At 48.9% G+C, this 22,111-nt stretch overlaps 1 protein-coding gene and 1 non-coding gene across 2 annotated transcripts in view; both read right to left on the bottom strand.

The window, feature by feature from the left end:
* The window catches only part of LOC144163844 (uncharacterized), a 200,999-nt gene that overhangs the window by 106,156 nt on the left and 72,732 nt on the right, over nucleotides 1-22,111 (bottom strand). The gene's annotated exons all lie outside the window — the stretch shown is intronic.
* Trnat-cgu (transfer RNA threonine (anticodon CGU)) lies at nucleotides 17,672-17,743 on the bottom strand. The gene has a single exon. It is a non-coding gene; the product is annotated as a tRNA-Thr (tRNA).

Here is a 22,111-nt window from a genome sequence, read left to right as displayed (position 1 = left end):
GTGCTGGAGCTCCTCGCGGATGATGCTGCGTATCAAAGCTCGCAAGTCTGGCTCTGTCGGAAGACGAGCGAGTCCCGTAGACGGCTGTAGGCGGATCGCGTAAAGTTGGTCAAAGCGCTGACACGCGGCCCTGATGTCATTTACGCTTGGTGGATTTTGCAGCGCGAGGGCGTTAAAGGCAAAATCAGCGATTCCCTTAAGGACGTGCTTGACTTTGTCGCCTTCCGGCATATCTGGGCTAACGCAACGGCAAAGAGCGAGGGAATCCTCGATATACGACGCGTACGTTTCATCAGGATGCTGCATGCGGGTTTCAAGTGCCTTCTTTGCTACATCCACACGAGCGGACAAAACGCCGAAAGCCTTGCGAAGCTCTTCGGTGAATGTAGCCAAATCAGTCAGTCTGTCCTTGTTATTTAAATACCAATTCTCGGCAACTTTGGTCAGGTGAAATCCGACATTTTGAAGGTTAAAGCCTTCGTCCCACCTGTTAAACTGGGTGACCCTGTTGTATTGTTGCAGCCAGTCCTCGACGTCATCACCACGAAGGCCACGGAAGAACGGGGGTTCGCGCTGGTGGCAGGTCAACAGGAATGGCGGCGAGGCAGAAGCGGGTGCATTCGGGGCGCTCCTTCACGCCATTGAATGTCTTCGCGCCGACAAAAGGCGGCAGGAACGGAGCTCCAGGGATGTAGCTGGACTAGGTAGAGGCCGGGAGAAAGCGCAAACTCCACCACTTGTAAGGAAACAGGACGCTTCTCTCAGGAAGGCCGCAGATCGAGCGGTTCCACCTTTACTCGTCGGATCATGACTCCACAAATCAGACACTCATGATGATGATCATGTACACATGACGATTATATTGGTTATGCACAGGTGAGAGATTGGCCACAGCGGTGGACGGTAAATAGGCATGGTCTACGACAGTTCCACGAGTCTACGAGTACACGAGTAAGCCCTCACAATATATATATATATATATATATATATATATATATATATATCTTTATATATACTTATATATAACATAGAAAAATTAGGGTCGGCAGTCAAGAAAACCTCGGGAAGCAAAGGGGAGGTTATGGTTGGTCATAGTAAAAGATAAAGAATTGGGAAAGAAAGAAAGTGAAAAAAAAATGCCCGCCAGGTGGGATCCGAACCCACGACATAAAGAATACTGGTCTGGTGCGATACCCACTACGCTACCGGGGCGGTCTTTATGTCAATGTTTTTTCCCTCTATTTGGGGGTGGTAGCCAGTGCCACTCCGACGTCTCAGGGTAAAGGGGAGCTTCTTTTTAACCACCGGGCCGTGACTCGAGTGTCTACGACATGTCGAGAGATGCTCGACCAGCATTGAACCCTCTTAAGCTTCCTATGGCACCAAGACTGCCAGAACAGAGGCCCTCGCTATGCATATAGCGAAGCAGAATAGGAAATAAGCGGCTCGTTGAAATAAGATATATAAATAACTAAGATAAGATAGAATAAAATAAGAAAAATATTTATGATAAGATAGAATAAAATACGATGGAAAAAAATGCATAGATAGAACCTTTGCTGCGAGCTTCGCCACATGCGTTCTCAAATGGCAGACGTGCTAAGCGCGGCTCCTGTTTTTAATGGCAATAAGTGCTGCCATTTTTCTGTTTTCGGTCTGCCTTTACTACCAGAGTGAACTGCGGGTGACCAGCATCACGAAGATACCGGACTCGACCAGGTGAAATTCTCTTCGTGGACACTAGTTGACCTTCTTTCGGCGTGCACCCGGATTAGGCTTGGCGCCTACCCACCTCGTCGTGGCAGCTCCCTGCGAGCGCACCGACAACGAGCACATGGCAGCAGCACCGGCACGAGCCACGAGCTACGAGCAGCAATAGGCGCGTGCCCTATTCGCGTGCCCCGGCGCAGCGGCAGCAGCTCCGCGATGTCGGGCCCCTCGACTATAGGGGAATCGGCGGAGCTGCGTCGCAGACCGGCACTATTGCCCGACAACGGCGAACTCGTGATGACTCCTATGGGTGGACAACACACTGTCATGGACCAAGATGGCGAGCACGACTCTGCAGAGGGCAAGTGAAACATTTGGACAAGAAAGAGGACCAACCTGAAGACGTACGTCAACCGGATTGAAAGGGTAAGTTGCCCTCGGACGCTTCTCTCTTTAAGGCCACTGAATAAATTCAGCATACATGCCATACCCAAGAACACATTGGAAAATTTCATAGTGACACTTGCGCCGAGCGCAGAAATGGCCGAATTGGCAACATACCGGTACGATAAATCTTAAAACTACGTACAGATCACCGTCTACGATCAAGAACATACCAACCACATTTTGGGGGCTACAAGCCTGATTTTCCTGCACGATGGCCAGACTGTCACGCTGCGCATTGAAAGCCGGCACATCCCCAACCGCAGCAACTCTTCGAGAGGGGTTATAACGGTAGAAGCAGGTGAATCTACTGGAGAAATTCCCAACTGGGTCCGATGCGAGCGGGCAGAAGTGCTGTTAGCACAAAGAATAGGAAAAACGAAAAAAGCCATCCTAACTTTTCATGTCCCAGAAGACCCCAAAGTTGTTAAATATTACATGGCGATAGTCAAACTCTCGTCATATCAGCCAAAGCGAATGGTATGCTTTTCATGCCACCAAACTGGCCATATGGCCAGGCACTGCCCGCACACGCAAGTCTTTAGAGACTGTGGACGGGCACACAAAGAAGGAATCCCGTGTGGCGGAACTCTCTTTTCCGGTGCGTGCAAAAAAAAGGTCACCTTGTCGTGAACCCGCGTTTTTCAGCTAGAGCGCCCGCTCCCAGTTTTCAAAACCAAGAGAAAATCCAAAATAGTGTCTCCTGGGCCCACATGGTGTCATGGAATGGTCGACCTGCTACGGGCGTCAAAAAGCCACAGATAGAACGGGGCACTCGTGTCACAACTTCACAACCATTAGCAAGCGAATTACATGGGAAAGGGGCACTGTTGACTCAGCTGGCGGAGATGCGTTTGGAGCTTCGCACCCTCAAAGACGGGAATGCACAGCTGCGATCGGAGATTGCGGAGCTTAAACGAAGCAAATAACGTACACCAGTAACCCAATCTGCTCCCAAGTAAGGACAACCAGAGCGTTCCCATCAGCAGCCTCCCAGAGGCAGAACCCCTCTGTGCCTCGGCGGAGCCGCAGCACCAGTGCAAAACGAACGGCAACGTCACAGCCTGCTTCGAGTGTCATTATTGAGATTTTACAGGAGCTCAATTATGTCCGGGCTAATGTTCAATAGGAACGCCGCGCTCGACTTACAGACATTGAAAAATTGAAGTCTAGCATCGACAGTTTTTCGCAGCAGGCGACATCTATGATGACATACATTCAAAGCCTTCCAACATCACAGGAGGATCCCCCTCCACGAAAGGTCACAGCGCGGAGAACGCTAGGACAGTAGCATGGATTCCCCTTAAGTGCTACAGTGCAACTGACGAGGGTTTCAAACGGCCGCCCCAATATTGAAAAGTAAAATCTACACAAGCCGTCCTATCATTCTTCTGTTACAAGAAACGAAGCGCTCCCCAACCATAAGTGGTTATACCACTTCAGCAAATCCCACAAAAATGTGCAAAGACATCAGAGGCAACCCCAGGAGTCCTACAGCGGCCGGGCAAGCAGCCGCTCTGGTGGGATCGGACCTAACCTGCTCTTACTTGGCGGTTACTCGGCACACTTCACCAGATCACGGGGCAGTGATGATTATGGTACAGGTACCCAACGGAAAGAGACTTGAGGTTGCATCTGTGAACTATCGGCCTGTATCAAGCGCATAGGGCAGGGTTAATTTTATGTGCATGCGGCATCTCGTTCAGAAGAATCCCGACTTAGCGATTTTAATTGGAGGTGATTTTTATGCGCAAAGCACAGTCTGGGGCTACTCCCGGTCAAATAAGCGCAGGGTAGCTCTGGAGGCTGCAGCCGAAGAATTCGGCCTTCGCTTGGTCAATGATATTGCAGTTCGTACGCGACGGGGCTTACATAGCTCCCAAAATGACTCCACCCCAGACCTCACTTATCCCTCATGGGGTTGTCCGCTCTTGGTGCGTGTGCGTTACTACTTGGGGCAGCGACCATTTTCCAATTCAAATACAACTGACAGGAAAGCGATTTCGAAACAAGCGAACAAACAAAATTACAGATTGGCAGTGTTTCCGGCAGAGCGTACAAGTCTGCAGCACCACTACAATGAAGGAGTTCGTTTCTATCCTGCAAGAGACAGCGCTGCCGGCCAAGGAAGAAGTCGAATGTGACGACAGCTCACCTGCCCCAGACAAACATTCAGCCAACCTATGGCGCAACGCGGCCACTCTTTCAAAACACTACATTCTAAACGAAAAAAGGCAGAGACGTCTTGTTAAAGTGAGACAACACTACAAAATTATACGGCCCTATTTACAGACTCTTTCTAATGAGCAGTGGCACAGCTTGTGCTCTTAGCTTAGCCAGAAGCGCGAACAAACCAAACTATGGAGAATTTACCGCAAAATGGCAGGAAAACGCAAATGCAAAAACCAGCTCTTCAATACCCTTCTTCTCAAAGCCCAACGGGATCGGGTAGAGGAAGACATCATTAAGACGTTCTTCCATTTTTCATCACTTACGCCACACCCCCACTGCCATCCATCTTATTTCCCAGTACGCGCCCGGAGCTGGACACCCAGTTTATATTGGGAGAATTGCAGGCTCCCCTTGGTCAGGGCCGGTCTAAGTCGGCTCCAGGACACGATGGCGTCACCTGGAAGCATCTGCGCAACTTAAACGAAGTGACACAGGAACGTCTTTTAGAACTAGCACATGCACATTGGGAACGTGGAGATGTTCCTTCGGATCTCAAACTCACGCTAGTAACGACGATACCAAAGCCCAATAAGGAGTCATCCAAGATCGCCAACCTAAGGCTTATTTCATTGACGACAACGCTATGCAAGCTTATAGAGCGCATTAGTTGCAATCGAATGCAGCATCACTTAGAATATATCTAACCATGGTTCCAGCCCTCACAAACCGGCGATAGGCCTCATGGAACGCGTGATGCCTTGTGGCCATTCAGACGAGTTATCAACCGTAAAGAGCCGGAGCCCTCCCCGATTACGTACTTGCGGTTGATATGCGGAAGGCCTTCTAAAACGTTAAGCATCAAGCGATACTAGAAGAGTTGGCCCAGGCTTACCCCAGCCAGCGTTCTCAAAATTGGATGTGGAGCTTCCTAAGCCAACGACCAGTACAACTCGCAGCATCGGCTCCGGGATGGACTCCCAGGACCTATTTCTTGGATAGGGGCGTGGCCTAGGGGGCCTATCCTCGGACCGATGTTGTTTAATTTGTCCATGGCGAGAGAGCGTGATCGCTAGAGAAGGACGCGGCGGCTAGGTTTGCAATCTATGCCGATGTTATAACTATTTGGACCGAAGCGCGAGACTTTGACTGCATCGAATCTATGATCACAGAACTCCAAGCAGCTGTCCACAGCCTCATGAACACTTTGCCCTCTCTAGGGCTCGCCTTAGCACCAGACAAAACAGAATTTCTTGCTGTCCATGGGAGCAAGAGGTTACCTCCCCAGTTACATCAGGTGGTATACATGTCGGACATCGCTATTGCATCTGAAACCGGTAGCATGAAACCACCGTGAAACTTTCCCGGATTTGGTGACAGACGAGGTGAGTGCACTGCCTCCAGTGCTTGAGTGAGCCTGCTGAGGTGAGTGCACTGCCTCCAGTGCTTGCGTGAGCCTGCTGCGGTGCTGCTAAAATGTGGTCGAAAACATACCAAGGTCGTCTAACTACACACGGTACGTTGGCAACTTTAAGCCGCAAAACACAGACTCCATAATTCCTTGGAATGTGGGTGGGGCGGAACAGAGGCCGAACGGCAGTACACCAAAATTCATAGAGACCGTCCGGCGTGACGAATGCGGTTTTCTCGCGGTCTCTCTAATCAATGTCTATCTACCAGTAGCCGTTTCAGACGTCTATGAACGAAACGTAGTTCGCCCCCCAATACCGGTCCATAGCGTAATTCATATGTGGTAACGGGTCAACATACTTTTTTATCACGCTATTCAGTTTTTCACATTCCTGTCAGAAGCAGAGAGTCCCGTCTATTTTCATTGCAAAGATAACAGGTTAAGACCTAGCGGTCTTTGATGACTGGATGATGTCGTTGGCGAGTATGGTTTTCACTTCAGCTTGAATAGCTTCTCGCTGCTTACTTGAGACTTACATCAGATGCCGTATTGGTCGCGTATTTTCATAGCTTATAATGCGTTGCTTGGTAATTTTTCTCCGTCATACTTTAGATAAACGAGCAAAGTGTTCCTAAAATTTCTGCAGGAGTTCTCAAAGCTGGTTCTTTTGTTTCTTTGACACATGTGAAGTGATGTTTACATAAATGGTCGGATCGGTTTTTCTGTCTTTCACAACACTGACTTTTCCAAGCGCAAAACATTGTAGGACCTCTGCCTATTTTCTCGACGTCGGCTATGCCAGAACACTGAAATAGACGACGGTGCTCACTGCTGAAGTTTGGGAAGGGTAGTCGTGTTCATTCATAGTGGAATCGAACAATGCCTCTGGCACCACACACTCCCAGCGTGAACAGGAGAGACAGGTTTTCGTCCGACACTGCTTCGCTAGGGCATTTCCTCGCACAAAGTCTGACGAGAACGCTTGATCGCGGAGGTTTGGTGACGCCGTCGCCGGTGATAAGCTGCACTGGTATTCGACCACAATCCCGTTTTTTGGCGGCTAACTATGTTGCGAAAGCAATTCGGCGATTCCAGAAGTCGATGAGAGCCCCGTGTTCGCGAAGAACGAACGTGCCAAGGTTCAAATCTCCAGAGCACTCACCGAGAACAAGGAAGCTTGCGATGAAAGTTGACCCGTGAATTTTAGTCCGAGCAGTGCACATACCAATCGGGGTGACAATGTGCGCTCTAGCTGGACGAATTTTTGTTTTGTCCGTGATGTGGTCACCTTGTTCAAAGGCGTCGCCATTTTCCCACTTAAAATAGAATAGTCCTCTCTGCTATCTACTAAAGCGTCTATGCTCCGGCCGTCGATATGAATGGGAATATCCAGAGAATTGTGTCCAAGCCCATCACGTGCAGACATTCATATTGGAGAAAGCTCTTGATGATCGCTTGGCACACAGTGACCCCGCTTGCAAATGCCGATGCATCTAGTTATCGCGACCATAGCTCGTTGAGCGAACGATGTCGTAGCGGAGCGGTTCGCACGATGCCGGGGCGGCGATGCTGGCCTGGAAGGACGACGGTCTGAGTGTACCGATGTACGATGGCGTGCGAGGTAGTCCTCGATGGCGGGGTGCCTTTGGCCAGGTCGGGGCCTGGGAGCGTTGATTCTGACACACCGTAGCCTGAGTTCCCTGTAGGGACACCGACGGTACATGTGTCCTGCCTCGCCACAGTGGTAACAGAGTGCGAGTGATCCGGCGTCCACCAGGCATCCCACTTCCTGGGTTGATCGGCAAAGCGTGTCGTAGGTCCGACTAGTACCATTGTTCTCTAGGGTGCTGTGTACGCAGGTGACGGCGCAAACGCTGCTGGTTGCCTAACACCCTGTTTTGCTGCGTGTGTCGGTTATAGTACAAAGGGTGTTGTCTGCTTGGCTGCCCGGGCGTGCTTTCACCACATCGTTCACGTGGTACAAGTGACACATCGTCATGGGATGGCGACGCTCCGAACGCTGGCTGTATCTGCTGTCGTACAATGCTCGCGATGGTTCGTGCTGTAGCCTGTGGTGGCGTTCCACGAATTTTATGCAGCTCCTCACGGACCACGGAGGGGATTATATTGCCAGGAAAGCTCATGCTGTTACCAAAAGGGACGCGAGGGTTTTCCATTGGCGGTGCAGCAGCAAAACCACGATCGTACATGTTCGAACGCTCACGCAGTCGTTCCCATCACGGATGCCTCATAGATTAACTCGGCGACGGTCTTGTGGGTGGATTTCCTAACTAGGCCACCAAACAATTGCTGTTTTACGCAACTCATAAAGTGGCGCGATTTCTTTTCATCTAGCATATTGGGGTCCGCTCACCTAAAGAGGTGGGTAATGTCCTTCACGTACATGCTAACGCATTCATTCGGAAGCTGTACGCGAGATCGTAGCGCGTGTTCTGCCCTTTCCGCGCGATTCATACCGGCGTGATCTTTCAAGAACTCACGCCAGACATCCTGCCACGTGTGCAGCATGCCTTCCCTGCTCTCGATCCATGTCCGAGCGCCGTCCTCGAGGCTAACAGAGACGTTTCTCAGCTTGGCAGGGTCGTCCGACTGATTTATGCATGCCACGCGTTCGAAGTGGCTAATTTAGTTTTCGGCGTTTTAGATGAAATCGCCTTGGAATGCTTGAAGCGTTCGCGGTTGGTGAAGAACGAAATGGCCTTGCGAGCAGGTAGTGCTGCTTATGGTGGCCTAGCTGAGTGTGTGCTCCGTCGCTCTCCGTGTTGGGCTGTGTAGAAGCCTTAACTCATGTGAGGCCACGTGAAGCCGGTGGCTGCTCCGTAGATGGGCGGGCGTCAACTCGTTGCCTGCAGTCCCACGTCGGGAAGGACTGCCGTCTCGATGCTTGAAGAGGCTTCGCAGGAGTCTACCCTGCACTTTAACCAGAATTTGTCACTTAGGACAGAACACAATGATAAAGACAATACTTTCAATTAGTGCGAACTTGTGCCCCACAAAGAAGAGAGCAATGAGAAAAAGACCCCTTTGTCTCACTCGACCTCCTAGACTACACTGCCCGCATTGGTGGCGAGGTCTCTTGCGTGATCTTCCCCTTGCCGTGCACATGCGCTCAGGCCTCCGTTACCAGAGACAAACGCGCTCTGCCGGCTCAGAGTTAGTGGTGCCCGTTGCAGCCGATTCTTGCGCGTGCAATGCGGCGAGAGCCCCGAAATCACGCGGCATAATTCTCTCTCTCTCTCTCCCCACATATATATTTCTATATATATATATATATATAAATATATAAATATATATATATATATATATATATATATATATATATATATATATATATATATATAAAAACTGTATATAAAAAAAATATAAAAACTCACACAGAGAGTGAACAAAATAAGGTTAGCAGAGACAGAGACAAACGAGAAATACATAGAAAATAGAAATACGTTTACTGACGTTTCAGAGAGAGGACTCCCTGAAGAGGGAGAGGACTCTGAAGAAAGGAAGTCCTCTCCCTGAAACGTCAGTAAACGTATTTCAATTTTCTACGTCTTTCTCGTTCGTCTCTGTATATATATATATATATATATATATATATATATATATATATATATATATATATATATATATATATTATATATATATATATATATATATATATATATATATATATATATATATATATATATATATATATATATATATATATATATATATATATTATATATATATATATATATATATATATATATATATATATATATATATATATATATATATATATATATATATATATATATATATATATATATATATATATATATATATATATATATATATATATATATATATATATATATATATATATATATATTGTTGCGTCCTGTCAAACTGGGGCGCAGAGAAGTTGTCTTGGCGATGACGCTGGGGCAAAGTATTTATTACGCGAGGTGCCTAACTTGCCAGAGGAAACACACAAAGAGCACCGGTTCGTGGCTAGCAAAATGGCGACCAAGAACCGAGCACACGAGCCGCTAGCTAACGCGCTCCTTCGTCGTCCTCTGCTGTGCCCATCACACGGCACGTACTCACGCTGGGGATTAGCATGTCTGTCCTACTTAATGCTCTCATCCCACAGACTGGCACGTGACATTACCCCCTCTCCTCAAAAGCATCGACTCGATGCTACGGTTATGCGCGGAAAATGTAGTCCGCTGCTAGATGCAATGCGTGATCACCGCGAGAAGTATTGTTTCATGCGGAACACATGCACAATTTCTGGGCGAGATCGGGAACGTCCTGCGGCGCTTGGGCTGGCTGGAGCGACTTCGTAGGTAACATCGCTGAGCTGTCGTAACACCGTATACGGGCCAAAGTAATGCCGCATAAGCTTTTCCGAGAGTCCCCGGCGCCTAACTGGAGTCCACACCCAGACCTGGTCCCCAGGGGAGAAGGTAGCATGTCGGTGGCGAAGATTGTAGCGAGCGGCGTCACAACGCTGGTGCTGTTCTATTCGCTGGCGTGCCAGCGCGCGTGCTTCTTCGGCGCTACGCACAAACTCGTGAAGGGAGCCGGCTTTGTCGTCGTGGGTATCGGGTAGCAGCTGCATGGTGTCAAGCATTGTGGAAGGTTCCCTACCGTAGACAAGTGCAAATGGCGTCATTTGAGTCGTCTCTTGTTGTGCCGTATTATACGCCAACGTTACGTAAGGCAAAACTGCATCCCACGTCTTGTGTTCCGCATCGGCGTACATACTGAGCATGTCGGCTACTGTTCGGTTGAGACGTTCTGTTAAACCGTTAGTTTGGGGGTGGTACGCGCTGGCCTTTCGGTGGGACGTGCCGCTCAATCTCAACACTTCTTGCAGCAGTTGCGCCATGAAGGCCGTTCCACGGTCTGTAATCAGCACTGCCGGTGCGCCATGCCGCAGCACAATTCTTGTTAGAAAAAACTGCGCAACCTCAAGCGCTGTAGCCCGTGGTAGCGCCTTCGTTTCGGCATACCTTGTTAGGTAATCCGTGGCGACTACTATCCATTTGTTCCCAGTTGTGGAAGTTGGAAAGGGGCCGAGCAAGTCCTGAAGGAGCCTGAACGGGAACCTGAACGGGCTGCAGAAATCCGGCTTGCCGGCCGGGTGGTGCTTTCCGTCGCTGGCAGTCCCGGCAAGTTCGTACATACTACCGTACGGGTGCCGATAGCTTCGGCCAGTACTACTTCTGCTTGATGCGTGCCAGCGTACGTGTGTAACCGAAGTGACCGGCGCTAGGCTCGTCGTGACAGGCCTGCAAGATTTCATTCCTGAGAAGGTTGGGTACGACAAGCAGGTAGTTACTCCCACTCGAGGCGAAATTTCTCTTATAGAGAACGTTGCTCCGCAGACAGAATGAGGACAGTCCTCTGGCAAATGCCTTCGGCACGACGGTAGTGTGGCATTGTAAAAATTCAAACAGCGATCGTAGTTCCGGATCTGCGCGCTGCTGTTCCGAAATGGTGGGTGCGTCCAGAACTCCGATTAGCGCGGCATCGTCGCTGTCATCGTCATCGGCGGGGGCAAGGCCAACAGGAGCTCTTGAAAGGCAGTCTGCGTCTGAATGCTGCTTGCCGGATTTATGTATGATGGTCATGTCGAAGTTCTGGAGCCTTAAGTTCCATCGCGCAAGACGGCCAGAAGGATTCCTAAGATTCGTGAGCCAGCAGAGGGAATGGTGGTCGCTGACGACGGTAACATGACGCCCATAAAGGTATAGTCGGAATTTGAGGAGGGCCCAAACAACAGCAAGGCACTCTTTCTCGTTGGCCGAGTAGTTACTTTCGGCCCGTGATAGTGTCCGGCAGGCGTAAACAAAGACTTTTTCGGCGCCGTCTTGCCACTGGACGAGAACAGCGCCGAGCCCCACATTGCTGGCATCCGTGTGAACCATAGTTGCGGCATCCTCATCGACATGAGCCAGCACAGGTGGTGTCTGTAAGCTCCGCCGGAGCTCGTCAAACGCCTCTTGCTGTTCATCCCTCCAGATGAAAGCTACGTCGTCACGTGTGAGGCGAGTGAGTGGGACCGCAATGTGGGAGAAGTTCGCTATGAATCTCCGGTAATAAGAGCACAGCTCCAGAAAACGCCGAATGCTCTTTTTGTCGGTAGGCGTGCAGAACTTCGACATGGCATCAAGTTTATCAGGATCCGTGGCCGAGAAATAGTAGTTCTTCATACCCGAAGTGGCATTTTTCTGGTTTCAGTGTCAGTGCGGCAGATCGTATAGCCTGAAGAACGGACGTCAATCGCTCCAAGTGCTCTTGAAAGGTCCTCGAAAACACGACGACGTCGTCTAGGTATACCAAACACGTTTGCCACTTGCATCCAGACAGAACCGTGTCCATCATTCTTTGAAATGTTGCAGGCGCTGAGCACAAACCAAAAGGAACAACTTTGAACTCATAAAGCCCGTCGGGAGTAACAAATGCGGTCTTTTCACGGTCACGCTCATCGACTTCGATTTGCCAGTATCCGCTCTTTAAGTCCATTGACGAAAAGTAGCGGGCATGTCGTAATCGATCGAGTGAGTCGTCTATTCTCGGCAGAGGATATACGTCTTTTTTGGTGACTTGGTTCTGTTTGCGAAAATCGGCGCAGAATCTCAAGCTACCATCCTTCTTTATGACCATGACGACGGGTGACGCCCAGGGGCTTGTCGATGGCTGAATGACGTCGTCGTCTAGCATCTGGTTCACCTGCTGCCTTATCGCATCGCGTTCTTTCGCGGACACTCGGTAGGGGTTCTGCCGAACCGGTCTTTCATTTGCGGCAGTAATTATTCGAAGTTTAACCAACTGGGTTTGGCGGACGCCCGACGTCGACGAAAAGCAGTCCCGGAAACTGTTTAAGAGCTCAGAAAGCTGGCGTTGCTCTGTCGGCGGGAGGTTGCGGTAAACGTCGATTTCGAGCTTATTTGGCACCACGGCTGACGCTTTACTCTTTAAAACGAAGCAGTCCATTGCGTTGTCGATGTCTTCGAAGACGGCAACCGCCGTTCCCTTGGCGACTTGTCGACGTTCATTGGTGAAGTATGTCAGCAGTACCTCCGCTTCGCCGCACGCTAGCGTCAACAGGCCCCTAGCAATGGCGATCCCACTTTCCAGAAGAAGGGGACTCGAGACCTCGGCAATACCAGGGCCGCTTAATAGGTTATCACACCTAAGGGAAACAGGCATGCAGGATCTTGGTGGTAGGCTAACTTCGTCACCGACAATTCACAGGTGTATGGGTCGGTTGCCGGTACGTTCTGGTGTGTTATTTTTCGTAGAAAAACTCACAAAGCCTTCGCCGACGTGGATTACCACATCATGATCGCGCAAGAAGTCCATTCCTATAATAAGCTCCCTGCAGCACTACGGAAGGACGACGAACGTACGACGAAGTCAGTCACCAATGCGTACCCTCGCGGTACATTTTCCGACAGGCGTCATTAGGTGACCCACGGCAGTCCGAATCTGAGGTCCATCCCATGGGGTCTTGACTTTTCTGAGCCTGTGAGAGAGTTCCCGAATAATTATCGAGTATACCGCTCCGGTGTCCACTAATGCGGTCATTTCGTGTCCGTCGAGAAAAACTAAGTTCAGGCCGCGCGTTCACGTCGACGTCGAAGTTTTGGGCTGCCGGTTCCCCAACTACCGGCGGTAGAGGGAGGCCTTCGGAGCTTCGACTACTGGCAACCTTGCCTCCCAAGGTTGCGTCATCTAGTTTCCCCGCGGTGGCGTTGCAGACCGCCGGGTAGGTGGCCCTCCAGGAGTGCGGCGGCCGGGCGAACCTTGGGGAGCTGGGGACGGCGAACGCGATCGGCGGAGTGGTGCGGTAGCTCGACGCTCGGCGAGATAGTCAGAAATGGCGAACGGTCTTTCTCCGAATTGGGGCCGAACAGCGTTGGGTGGGAATCCAGGCAGTCCAATTTCACGGTAGGGGCACCGGCGATAAATGTGCCCTGGTTCGCCACAGTGATAGCAGAGCGGCTGGTTGTCGGGCGTTCGCCAAAGGTCGGTCTTGCGTACTTGGGGACGATAGTACTGTTGCGGACGTACCCAAGAGTTATTACGAAACTGCTGTTGGGCAGTAAGAGGGACTGCTTGTTGTGGCCAGCATTCGGCTGGGTGCGGCGGGTGGTAGGGGAGAAGCGGCGCGGCAGGTCTAGTGGTTGCGGCGGGAGCCTGGACAGTGACAGCCGGAGCGTAGGAAACTGGGAATGGTGACGCTGGCTGCGCTGCTGGTAGGGAAATCGCGTTGCAAATTTCATCGCGCACTATGTCGGTGACGGAGGCCTGTATGGGCCCCGATGGGATGATGCCGCACTTAGCGAGCTCTTCTCTCAACACCACGCGGATGAGATCCCGAAGGCGGTTGTCGTCATCCGTGGCTATGACAGCAGAGATGCTCGACGATGTTTTGGCGCCCATGCGGTCGTATTGTCGGGAGCGCTGTTGTAGTGCCCTCTCAATGGCAGTAGCCTCGCGGATGAATTCTTGGACCGTTCGTGGCGGATTTCGGACGAGGCCGGCGAAAAGCTGTTCTTTTACGCCATGCATAAGATGGAGTAATTTTTTGCATTCTGCCATGTCTGGGTCGGCTCGCTTGAACAGTCGGGCCATGTCCTCCGCGAACATAGCCACACTCTCGTTAGGTTTCTGAGTCCGTGCTTCCAGGAGACGCTGTGCTTGTTCGCGGCGGTCGGCATTGGCGAATTTCGCTTGAACCTCGCGACGAAAGTCCTCCCAAGTGCGGAGGCTCGCTTCCCAATTCTCGAACCACGTCCTTGCACCGTCCTCAAGAGCAAAATAGGCTTGTTGGAGCTTTTGGGTGGCACTCCACTGGTTGAATGCAGCCACACGCTCGAAAGGTTCAAGCCAGTCCTGAACGTCTTCGTAATCCTCTCCGTGGAAGTGGGCGGGTTCGCGCGGCTGCTGAAAAGTCACCGTAGTAGGCATTGCCTGCGCCATTACCTCTGGCTGAGAAGCATGCCTTCTTGATGTAGACTCCAAGAGAGGGCCCTGTTCTGGAGGAAGGCTGCGTTTCCGGCGGCTACACCGATGAACCGGAGTGTGGACGGGCGAAGGTCTCTCGGGGCTAACGTCCGGGGGCGTACAGGGCATGGGAAGCACCCTCCACCAGTGTTGCGTCCTGTCAAACAGGGGCGCAGAGAAGTTGTCTTGGCGAAGACGCAGGGGCAAAGTATTTATTAGGCGAGGTGCCTAACTTGCCAGAGGAAACACACAAAGAACACCGGTTGGTGGCTAGCAAAATGGCGACCAAGAACCGAGCACACGAGCCGCTAGCTAACGCGCTCCTTCGTCGTCCTCTGCTGTGCCCATATATATATATATATATATATATATATATATATATATATATATATATATATATATATATATATATATATAAGGTTAGTAGAGACAGAGACAAACGAGAAAGACTTAGAAAATAAAAATAAGTTTACTGACGTTTCAGGGAGAGGACTCCCTTTCTTCAGAGTACAAAATAAGTTCGTTTCAGAGCTATATATACAGAAAATGTAGCAAGCGCGAGGGCAACGTAAGAGGAGGGAGAGTTTGTACAAATGGATTCATGGTTGGTGGGTAGCAAAAGAATGAAGGGAGAGCGGGAAAATTAATTACAACAAGGATAATAAGAACACACAGTCACGCGGTACGAACTTGGAAAAAAAAAGAGAGAGAAAACCAAACACAGAGAAAAAATAATACATAATTAAAAATAAAAAAAATAATAAATAACAAGGTAATTCTCCTCCCCCGTGGCAACGGGGGTGAAAGAGGGGTCAAAACAAGATAGGCCCATGCCCGTGTTTGACATGGGCAAAAAGATTAGTTACGCGGAAGACGTTCCAAAGAAGATATGCACACAAAGGGCGAACATCTGCCCATTCACACCCGTTCTAGGAATCCAAGTAAGGTCATTGAAACAAGAGACACGTGGCTTCTGTTGGTGGGAGGCGGGGGTCGCGCCCGAAAGCAGTAGGACAGGCAGTTTCGACAGGAAAGAGTGTACATTGGTATACAAATAGCGAAAAAGATACATAATTATAAAATAACCAGGTAATTTTCCCCTCCCTTGTGGCAACGGGGGTGAAAGAGGGGTCAAAACAAGATATGCCCATGCACGTGTTTGACATGGGCAAAAAGATTAGTCACGCGGAACAAGGAAACGAAGATATGCAAATGCACACAAAGGATGAACATCTGCCCATACACACCCGTTCTAAGAATCCTGGTAAGGTAATTGAAACGTGAGACACGTGGCTTCTGTTGGTGGGAGGCGGGGGTCGCGCCCAAAAGCAGTAGGATAGGTAGTTTCGACTCGAAATGAGTTTACATTGATAGGGGAAAAAAGACAAGGTCAAACAAGTCATACAAAAAAAAAAAAAAAACAGGCAGGTGCACGCGTATGACGCGGCAGCAAGTGGTATTCATCTGCCCGGCGCATGGTGCCAGTTCAGGGAATGCCAAGGCGGTCAGCAAGGAATATTAGAAAACAACAATACAAAAAAAAAGAGGACACGAAAACAATCACACACGCTCGCGTTCACAAATTAATTGCAAGGTGAGAATATCAAAGCTAATCAAACCATGCGCCGGGCAGATGAATACCACTTGCTGCCGCGTCATACGCGTGCACCTGCCTGTTTTTTTTTTTTTGTATGACTTGTTCGACCTTGTCTTTTTTCCCCTATCAATGTAAACTCATTTCGAGTCGAAACTACCTATCCTACTGCTTTTGGGCGCGACCCCCGCCTCCAACTAACAGAAGCCACGTGTCTCACGTTTCAATTACCTTACCAGGATTCTTAGAACGGGTGTGTATGGGCAGATGTTCATCCTTTGTGTGCATTTGCATATCTTCGTTTCCTTGTTCCGCGTGACTAATCTTTTTGCCCATGTCAAACACGTGCATGGGCATATCTTGTTTTGACCCCTCTTTCACCCCCGTTGCCACAAGGGAGGGGAAAATTACCTGGTTATTTTATAATTATGTATCTTTTTCGCTATTTGTATACCAATGTACACTCTTTCCTGTCGAAACTGCCTGTCCTACTGCTTTCGGGCGCGACCCCCGCCTCCCACCAACAGAAGCCACGTGTCTCTTGTTTCAATGACCTTACTTGGATTCCTAGAACGGGTGTGAATGGGCAGATGTTCGCCCTTTGTGTGCATATCTTCTTTGGAACGTCTTCCGCGTGACTAATCTTTTTGCCCATGTCAAACACGGGCATGGGCCTATCTTGTTTTGACCCCTCTTTCACCCCCGTTTCTACGGGGGAAGAAAATTACCTTGTTATTTATTATTATTTTTATTTTTTAATTATGTATTATTTTTTCTCTGTGTTTGGTTTTCTCTCTCTCTTTTTTTCCACGTTCGTACCGCGTGATTGTGTGTTCTTATTATCCTTGTTGTAATTAATTTTCCCGCTCTCCCTTCATTCTTTGGCTACCCACCAACCATGAATCCATTTGTACAAACTCTCCCTCCTCTTACCTTGCCCTCGCGCTTGCTACATTTTCTGTATATATAGCTCTGAAACGAACTTATTTTGTACTCTGAAGAAAGGGAGTCCTCTCCCTGAAACGTCAGTAAACTTATTTTTATTTTCTAAGTCTTTCTCGTTTGTCTCTGTCTCTACTAACCTTATTTTTTTCGCGCTCTGTGTGAGTTTTTATCTTTTCAGTCTATATATATATATATATATATATATATATATATATATATATTTATATATATATATATTTATACAGAAAGATAGGTTGGCAGTCTACAATGCCAAAGGAGGCATAGGGGTGTGGTTAGGCTCTTTTCTTTTTCCCAACGGTTAATTAAGTAAACATTTTTTTTTATAAAAAACGAAAGAAAGAAAGAAAAACACGCGCCCAGAGTGGGGACCGAACCCACGCCTTTCGATTACGTGTCGAATGCCTTACCAAATCGGCTATCTGGGAGACTGTGTTCTCCTTATATTTTATTCAGTAGAAGTGTATCTGACTCTTGAGAGTGGTAGCCAGCGCCACTCTGACTACACGGGGAGAAGGAGACCTTCTTTTCAACCCCCCCGGCGTGACTTGAACGTCTATTTTAAAAAAACAAAAATGTTTACTTAATTAACCGTTGTGAAAAAGAAAAGAGCCTAACCACACCCCTATGCCTCCTTTGGCATTGTAGGCTGCCGACCTATCTTTCTGTACTTCCTCAACGAGCCCCTCATTTCCTTACTATATATATTTATATATATATATATAAATATATATATATATATATATATATATATATATATATATATATATATATATATATATATATATAGTTATATATTATATTGTAGAACAGAGACGTACGGGACGAGGGATTCCGTAAGGACACGTATCAAAGTTGCAGTCTTTATTGCCAGTGCTGTTTGGCGTTTTAACAGTGTTTTATAGTGCCGAATGACGAATGATTGCCTTTTTTTTATGCAGGAATAACTAATTGAAAATTGAAGTCGAGAAAAAATGCGCCGTTTTTTCCGGAAGCGGGAATCGAACCCACAACCTCCGCATAACGCGTGCGGTGCTCTACCATTGAGCTAGTTCCGCGGCGACTCCCCTCTCGACTATACCGCGGGGTTTTGTATTTACGACTCCTCAGAGCCCGGTCAACTAGTGCCGCCCCTCGACCACCGCGGGAAGACGTAGAACATCTTTTCCCAGCTGCCGCACGTAAGACGTGGTCGGAAGTCGGGGATAGCCAAAGGCATTTCAGACTGCTGAAGCCAGAACCCTCGTAATGCATTTTGTAGAACAGAGACGTACGGGACGAGGGATTCCGTAAGGACACATATCAAAGTTGCAGTCCTTGATGCCAGTGCTGTTTGGCGTTTTAGCAGTGTTTTATAGTGCCGAATGACGAATGCTTGCTTTTTTTTTATGCAGGAATAACTGTAGTCGAGAGGGGAGTCGCCGCGGAACTAGCTCAATGGTAGAGCACCGCACGCGTTATGCGGAGGTTGTGGGTTCGATTGCCGCTTCCGGAAAAAACGGCGCATTTTTTCTCGACTTGAATTTTCAATTAGTTATTCCTGCATAAAAAAAAGGCAATCACTCGTCACTCGGCACTATAAAACACTGTTGAAACGCCAAACAGCACTGGCCATAAGGACTGCAACTTTGATATGTGTCCTTACGGAATCCCTCGTCCCGTACGTCTCTGTTCTAGAAAATGCATTACGAGGGTTCTGGCTTCAGCAGTCTGAAATGCCGTTGGCTATCCCCGACTTCCGACCACGTCTTACGTGCGGCCGCTGGGAAAAGACGTTCTATGTCTTCCCGCGGTGGTCGAAGGGCGGCGCTAGTTGACCGGGCTCTGAGTAGTCGTAAATACAAAACCCCGCGGTATAGTCGAGAGGGGAGTCGCCGCGGAACTAGCTCAATGGTAGAGCACCGCACGCGTTATGCGGAGGTTGTGGGTTCGATTCCCGCTTCCGGAAAGAAAGGCGCATTTTTTCTCGACTTGAATTTTCAATTAGTTATTCCTGCATAAAAAAAGGCAATCATTCGTCATTCGGCACTATAAAACACTACTAAAACGCCAAACAGCACTGGCAATAAGGACTGCAACTTTGATATGTGTCCTTACGGAATCCCTCGTCCCGTACGTCTCTGTTCTACAAAATGCATTACGAGGGTTCTGGCTTCAGCAGTCCGAAATGCCTTTGGCTATCCCCGACTTCCGACCACGTCTTACGTGCGGCCGCTGGGAAAAGACGTTCTACGTCTTCCCGCGGTGGTCGAGGGGCGGCGCTAGTTGACCGGGCTCTGAGGAGTCGTAAATACAAAACCCCGCGGTATAGTCGAGAGGGGAGTCGCCGCGGAACTAGCTCAATGGTAGAGCACCGCACGCGTTATGCGGAGGTTGTGGGTTCGATTCCCGCTTTCGGAAAAAACGGCGCATTTTTTCTCGACTTGAATTTTCAATTAGATATTCCTGCATTAAAAAAAAGGCAATCATTCGTCATTCGGCACTATAAAACACTGTTAAAGTGCCAAACAGCACTGGCAATAAGGACTGCAACTTTGACATATATATATATATATATATATATATATATATATATATATATATATATATTTGTAAAGTATAAGTAAAGAGTCGGATACACAGCAAGAACAATAACAAACAAAGTTTACTTACGTAGCGGCAACGGGACTTGCCTTCGTCAGAGTAAAGTTACATGATTCATGTAACTTTACTCTGACGAAGGCAAGTAACATTAACATTGACGCAAGTGACGTAAGTAACATTGTTTGTTATTGTTCTTGCTATGTATCCCACTCTTTACTTATACTAGTTCCGCGCGCTTTGTGAGTTTATCTTTCTCTAGATTTATATATATATATATATATATATATATATATACATATTCTGATACGAGGAAGGGGCAAGGAATAGTGGTGTATTGGCAGGTATTTACAGAACATCGTCCGAGTAGGAAGAGCCATCAGTCAGGCCAGGAGGCCGCGGTACGAGCGAGAGAAAAATCCTCGTGCTTTGCCTTGTTCCCCGTGAGCGCTAGGCGCCCAGCCGGCATGCCGCGGGCACAGAGCCCCATGATCTCTCAGGCTGGAAGCACGTGGTTTCGCTACATCTTGTTGGGACATAACCCCCCGTAGGAAAAGCACCGTCTGGATGCTAGGTAGAAGGAAGACAAGTGGGCGCATGGTAGGGCTTGAGTCGTGTCACATGAACAATATCCTAGTGATGGCCACTTGGTGAACCCGTTGGCAATACTGTGAAATATCAAACATCACATATGTTGTGTACGTGGTGCAAATCACGGTACGGACTATTGTAGCAGAACAGAAGTTTTTGAGACAGGCCCAATAAACGACTTGGGCACCAAAAAAAAAAAAAAACGAGCGTTCCAGGGGAATAGCTAACAGTCCTGTGGCCGAGATCATACCGAATCTTTCCAACGTTGGAGATGGTGAGAGTTTTGCACGAGCCACTTGCCGTGAGTCGTGGGCCCGTGTAATTGCTTAGTTAGGGTATTCCGTTGCAGCCGGGCAGGGAGGAAGCAATGTTCCATCGGTAATGTCGGCTCACATTCGTAGAGAAGATAAAAGGTGGAGAATTCAGTCGTGTCATGTCGGGAAGAGTTGTAGGCAAATGTGACGTAAGGGAACGGATTTTCCCAATCGCGGTGGTCAACCGACATGTACATCGAGAGCATGTCCGTTAGTGTTCGGTCAAGACGTTCCGTAAGAGCATTATTTAGAAGGTGGTAGGGAGTCGAAATCTTGTGCGTGGTAGAGCAGGAACGAATAATGTCGCCGACAACTCGGGCCAGAATGTACCGACCAAGGTCGGTAAGGAGTTGGCCAGGGGCTCCACTTGCTGGAGAATGTCGGCACGAAGGAGAAAATCTGCAAGGTCAGTCACACAGCTTGTCGCAAGGGCACGGGTAATGGCGAAACGCGTGGTGCAGTTCGTACCAACCGCAATTTATTTGTTTCCTGAGTTAGATTAAGAAAAGGATCCCAGTAAGTCGATTCGAACCCCGCCTAACGGTTCAGTTGGGACGTCTATCGCTTGTGGCAGCCCGGCTGGCAGCACAGGTGAAGTTTTGAGCAACTGGCAAGAGCCGCATGCGTGCATGTATTGCCGCACTGACTTGTACAGTCGAGGCCTGCAGACGCACCGGCATGTGCAGTCATAGGTGCGAGGTAAACCAAGGTGAGGAGCTGTGGGAACGTCACGGAGCTGCTGTATTACCGACAACCGCATGTGCTCGCGAACAACAAATAGCAAGGCTGGACCATCAGCGCGAAAGTTGCGGCGGCACAGCACGCCATCCTGGAGTAAGACTGCGTAAAGTTACGGTTTGGCATTTGCGGGCTAAATCTGTTCAAATATTTGTCGCAACAAAGTGTCGTGGCTTTGCTCCTCCCCTATGTGCACGAAATCAGACGACGCCATGACACTCAAACGTGCACATACCAGGTTGGTCGAATAGGTGGTGGGAGAGACAGTCGGCATCTTGATGTAGATGGCCAGTCTTGTACGCGCCGGAGAAGGTGTATTCCTGAAGGCTGATAGCCCAGCGCCCCAGACGTCCTGTCGAATCCTTCAACTAAGAAAGTCAGCATAGTGCATGGTGGTCCGTTACAACATTGAAAGGTCGGCCGTAGAGGTAGGTGCGAATTTTGGCAAGTTCTCACACCAATGAGAGACACTCGCGTTGTGTGATCAAGTAATTTTGCTTGGGTGTGGACAGGAGACGTCTCGTATGCTTTGCTTTAGCACATCGAAAGGTTGCGTTAGCTTTCAAAAAACTT

The sequence above is a fragment of the Haemaphysalis longicornis genome, unplaced genomic scaffold (assembly GCF_048455015.1).
Source record: "Haemaphysalis longicornis isolate Haplotype H1 unplaced genomic scaffold, Haemaphysalis longicornis Haplotype H1 scaffold_13, whole genome shotgun sequence".
Classification (NCBI taxonomy): Eukaryota; Metazoa; Arthropoda; class Arachnida; order Ixodida; family Ixodidae; genus Haemaphysalis; species Haemaphysalis longicornis.
Note: the sequence above shows the minus strand (reverse complement) of the source record. Positions and strands in the feature narration are given on the sequence as shown.